At 43.6% G+C, this 5700-nt stretch overlaps 2 pseudogenes; both read right to left on the bottom strand.

The window, feature by feature from the left end:
- Positions 1 to 1501: 1501 nt before the first annotated feature.
- Positions 1502 to 2859, bottom strand: LOC142442410 (dnaJ homolog subfamily C member 25 pseudogene; annotated as a pseudogene).
- Positions 2860 to 3293: 434 nt separating this feature from the next.
- On the bottom strand, positions 3294 to 4223 carry LOC142443617 (peroxiredoxin-1 pseudogene; annotated as a pseudogene).
- Positions 4224 to 5700: the final 1477 nt, after the last annotated feature.

The following is a 5700-nucleotide window of genomic DNA, read 5'->3' as shown; positions in this document are numbered from 1 at the left end:
AGATCGTACTTTGACTCTCATGAATTTATTTTCTTCAGCTCTAACCTGAACTTAATTATGAACAATTGATGGTCTACTCCACATTCATCCCCTAGCCTGGTTTTAGCTGCTGATATTGAGTTCTCCATTGGCTTTTCCCATACATGTACTCAATTTGATTTCTGTGTATTCCATCTTGAGAAATTCATTTTTTTTGTGGTTGTCGTATGTGTTGTTGAAAAGAGGTAGTTACCAAGAGCTCAAGTATAAAGAACATGTTTTGAGAATTATGTGCTAGACACAGTGTATGTATGTATGTATGTATGTATGTATGTATGTTGAGGTAGTTAGCTTATGGTGCCAACTTGGCTGATAAACCCTTGTGGGACTAATTGAAGGGTGGAGAGATAAATGGCTCAGTGAGCCTCGCCTTTCCAGTTTTTGGGTCCCTTGCTTTCTGATGGTCCGACCAGGGTGCAGCTGCTTTAGCCAGTTCCCTGCTTCAGCTGACAAGGCTCACTTCCTGCAAGACATCCCTGAGGAGAAGCCACATAGACCTAACCGGATGCAGCCCTGGGTGCTGGAGCAGCTGTGTGGAAACCCCTGCTAGCGCTGAGATGCTGACACATTCACTGACTTGGCTTTCCTCCTGCAGTCGGCATCATTGGGTCTGTTTTGTGAGATGGAGGAAGACTTTGTGGATTGGTGTTGGACATCTGGGCTAATGGGTTAATGTTGTACTTCTGGGCTTGGGCAGCACTAGGTTGGGATGTTTTCTTTCCTTTTTTTTTGATGTATTGCAATAATTTTATTAACATAAAGCAATGGAATAAATCCCATAACAGGAGTATTGATTTCCTACCATGAATGCTTATTGATACTTCAGTATATGAGTCAAATCATATGCAGAGTTTCACTTCAACCTATCTATAAAACATTGATATCTTACTGACCCATAGAACAGCCCAGAGCCATGCACCTCTTTGTCCTGGTTAAATGCATGCAAATGCTTCCATTTCACTTGGACTTCTTCTCACTCAACGACTTCATACTACAGGAGCACATTTTTCTTTCACTACTTCTGCCCTGTCATTATTTTTTAAATTATATATTTAAAAAATACTATGATGCCAAAGGCCCTTTGGCAAGGCCCCCTGTGGAGAAATGCTTGAGGGTAGAATTGCAGTCCCAGAATGACTGTGATCAGGACATCCTACAAGGACACGCGAGACGCACTCTCCTGGAGAGTCTCGGACCTCATTAAGGAGATCATAATGGCGGGTGAGGGGCGACGATAAACACATTTCAGCAGAAGACTCTCCTGGAGAGATCTGTTGAAACGGTAATTCAGTTTTATACTGAGTGTGATGAAGACGGCACAGGTGAATCGTTCTGCTGAAGAAAACCGTGTCTACACAGACAGGTGATGTCATCAAATGCTGTTGTAATTCTGTGGTCTGTCAGGGAAAATATAAAGGGGCCATGAAAGCCGAAAACTGTAGCACTATAACAAAGAAGAAGGAAACCATTCTCGAAGAGGAAGCATTTAAACAAAATTTCAAATGGTATCTAATACATTTCCATGTCAGCTCTTCTAACGTATAAAGTCGTAAATGGCAACGAGTAAATCTTCATGGCAAGTCTCTTAACAAAACCCACAAATAAGATTATAAAAATTGAACAATCATAAATGTCTTCCGTATAAAGTTTTAAGGGAAAGTCTAAGTTCCTACATTATTCTGTTTAATCAAATACATGAAGAATTTTCATTAATGCTAAGGAGCAACTGATACATTTCTAAAATAACTCAGGAAAATAAAATCTCAATCTTGGCGTGGCTCAGTAGCGCTCGGTAATCTTCAGTCATCCGCAAACGTCAGCCGACCAGGCCCTTCGTTCTTCATCCATCTTCTGTATCGCTTCCATCTCGGGTCATTTGCCAATTTTTTCTTCAGATCTTCCTCTTGTTCCTGCCTGTAGAGCTCATAATTCTCCTTTCTCCAGAGCTCCCGTTTCAGGAGCGTTTCTTTCTCATGATCTTCCAGGCTGTCAAACTGAGACTTTGACATCTTCATGAACTTACGTATAATACACAGTCTCTCTTCCTCGCCTTTGATGTTAAAGTGATACATCCACCGGCAGAACCAGACCACGTATGCGCCCACGTGTAAAGGAGCCAAGAGAATTTGGAATAGGAGAAGATCTCGTATTTGCGGCATCTGATAACCTCCCTTTATATCTAGCTTACTCTTTATAATGTTCTTTATGATGTTCTCCTCCTCTTTCCGCATTTCCTCTTTGGACTTTTTATTTCTGCCCTTTTCTCTGGCTTTTTTTAGCAGTCCTTGTTGCTTGGCGATTTCTGTAGCTGGGATCCGGGACTTAGGCACGGTGGCTAGGTAATTACGGCCTTATTGTCGCTATTCCACCAGCTGAAAAACTGCAACACCGAGATGGCACAAACGCTGACCAGAATCACAACTCTATAGTAGTGGTCGTAATGGCTGTAGTATTCTTCTGGGTGGTCCAGCATGTAGTCATAATCTTTCTGTGTGTCTTCATCCTTGAGGGTCTCGTAGGCCGTGGCCACCAGCAGGAAGTCCTCCTCCGTGCTCTTCAGCGTGCAGCCGGGCCCCTCGAGGCCCTGCTCGGCCGGTAGCTGTCCGGGTGGTAGCGCAGGGCCAGCTAGCTGTAGGCCTGCTTGATCTGCCCCTTGTGGCCCGCGCGGCTCACCCCCAGCACCTCGTAGCAGTCGCGCACGCCACAATAGAGCCCCTCCGGCAAGGCGTCCGCCGCCCTGGCCAGCAGCAGCGGCAGCAGGGCCCACCAGCAGCTGCCCATGGTGTCCACCTCCCCGCGCCCGGCGAACGGCAGCGCCATCCCGGCAACCAAGGCAGCTTGGCCACCCAAGCGGACCTCCCCGAGCGTGCGGCGCGCCCCTGGATTGTTTTCTTGATGCACGCTTAACCTTTATATAAAATTCTCTCTTATACATGAGTTTCTGTGGATTTGTTTCTCTACAGTATCAGACTAATACATATGTATTGTAAAAAGAGCTGTGTGAGCCCCCAATAAAATGATTTTTAAAAAAAGTTATTCATGCTGAACAATTAGTTGGTATTGCAAAATTCTATCATGTGACTTTCAGCTTCATTTTTATCATGAAGACCATATTTTTCTACTACTGTTCCTTCTTCTTTGTTTCCAACTTTTTCATTACAATCACCAATAATTTTCCATGCATTTTCATTGCATGTTTGATTCATTTCCAACTGAAGACATTCGTAGAATTCCTCCGTTTATTCATCACTAGCTTTTTGTGTGTGTGTGTGAGTTCAAGTTTAATACAACTACAAAAGATCAATGGGCTTATGCCCCACTACTAGTACATGATACATATCAGGCCCTGCCCAAAACAGCTCAGGGTCATTTTCACTGGGGTGTAGAAAGACTGCCCCTCCCCAGCCCCTACAAAAAATGCCTATCCTATTATCAAATACCATGCTCTCAGTAGAGTCTAAGGCCTTATGTTTGAAACACAAAGAATACAAAGAGGTTTGTTTTTCTCAAGGCTACTCATGGCTGCCTAGCACTGAAATGGTCCAGTGCTCACTTCTGCTTGGCGAAATACTCTCTGCTCTTCTGGACATCAGGCTTGATAGTATTGCTGTCAGGCTTCCAACCAGCTGGACACACTTCTCCATGTTTATCCGTGACCTGGAAAGCCTGAACTAGAGTTTCATCCACAGAGCGGCCCACAGGGAGGTCATTTACAGTGATCTGCCTAAGAATTCCTTTATCATCAATGATGAAGAGGCCCCTAAATGAGATGCCTTCATCCACCTTTAAGACCCCATAGTCCTGAGCAATGGCACGCTTGGCGTCTGATACTAAAGGAATGTTCATAGGCCCTAGGCCTCCTTCTTTCTTGGGTGTGTTGATCCAAGCCAGATGGCAGAAGTGAGAATCCACAGAAGCACCAATCACTTGGCAGTTGAGTTTCTTAAATTCTTCTGCCCTGTCACTGAAAGCAATAATCTCCGTAGGGAACACAAAGGTGAAGTCAAGAGGGTAAAAAAAGAACACGATGTATTTTCCTTTGTAGTCAGTCAAGCTGATATCTTTGAACTGACCATCAGGCATAACAGCTGTAGCTTTGAAGTTGGGGGCAGGGTGCCCAATTTTGGCAGTTCCTGAAGACATCTTGTTAACAGCAGGGGCGCCTACAGGAGCGAGCACCCGTCGTCACCAATCGGGGAGAGCGTCCATCACTAGCTTTTGTGGTTGGTGCATATATATAAATAATAGTTGTACTGATGGGCTATCACTGAGTACAGATAGATGTAATCATAACACAGAACGTTGTGCTTCAAGTAGATCTGGAAATGTCCTCTTGACAATGAATGCAATGCCATTCATCCTAACTGGATAATCATTCTTGGATAATAAACCACATGATTTTTTCTGATTCAAAACGGCCAATACCAGTCCATGTGGGTTCAGTAACACCTACGATATTGACATTTTTGTGTGTCATTTCATTTTTTATAACTTCAATTTTTCCTAGAGTCAGACTCCATACATTGCAAGGTCTGATTATAAGTAGGCTTTGGCAGTGGTTTCTTTTCACCTTGAGTTGTGCCCCATTAACAAATCCAGATCCCGAGGGCTCCACTCCCACAGGCTCCACTCCACTCATACCACCATGGTCAAGTCTAGTTTTAGAAAGCAGCTAGCTCCTCAGTCACGTTTTGAGTGCCTTCCCACCAAAGGGGCCCATCCAATGGCAATACATCCAACAATACTCTTCTTCCATTCTTTAGGCCTTCAGTATCTGAAATTATTTCCATGCTAAACATACGGGTTTCAATGGTGATTTCCTCCCCCAAATAGAACAAATTTCTTCTTTGTGGTCTGTTCTTAGTTTGTAAATTCTACTGAAATGGGTTCGCTTTGCGTGACCCTGCTGGCATTTGAAATACCAGTGACATACTTTCCAGAATCATAGCAACACATAAGATACCACAGTATGACAGACAGACAGACAGTGGTGGAAATTATAACCTCCAGAGGAGCTTTTTTTGTTAGCATGTCTTTAAATTTTTAACTTGTTTCTAAATTTTCTACAAAGCAAGACTGACAGACTACTAAGATCCTGTTTGCATATTGTCAAGCAGCAGTAGTACTTGACTAGGAGATGCAGGCCAAGCCAGGGAAGCAGGTAGCTTGTGCCTTCTTTGACTGTCTACTGGTTTACCTAAGGTGGCTAATGTCACAGAAGTGCATGTGTGTACAGGGAAACAAAGATATTTGTGTCTGACTTCTTGGATGTATGCTGCCTTGCTCAAGTGGTACTAACGACAGCCTCCTCAGGCTGTCTCATTGATCCAGAGTATTTCATGCTCTACCTGTTCAGAGAAGTTGATAAATTGAATGTGTTGAATCAGAGCGTTGTGCTAAAGACTCATTATTTTTTTACCTTAGAAACTACTCGTCCCCCACTTCCTCCATGGGCCCATTGCTCTAACAGGAAATGCACATGGCTATAAAGAAATGGACTATAACTTGCAGGCATTTTCTAGGCTACTAGTGTTTAGTTTACAGGCAACTACTATTTTCTCTTTTGCTCTTGGGAGCAGCAGTCCCACGATTAAATAATGCATTGCATTGGGTAAATATGCTGCAGGTGATCTCTGTTGTGTGTTGAAAAGCAAGGATGTT

Source organism: Tenrec ecaudatus, chromosome 3, assembly GCF_050624435.1.
Source record: "Tenrec ecaudatus isolate mTenEca1 chromosome 3, mTenEca1.hap1, whole genome shotgun sequence".
Lineage (NCBI taxonomy): Eukaryota > Metazoa > Chordata > Mammalia > Afrosoricida > Tenrecidae > Tenrec > Tenrec ecaudatus.
Note: the sequence above shows the minus strand (reverse complement) of the source record. Positions and strands in the feature narration are given on the sequence as shown.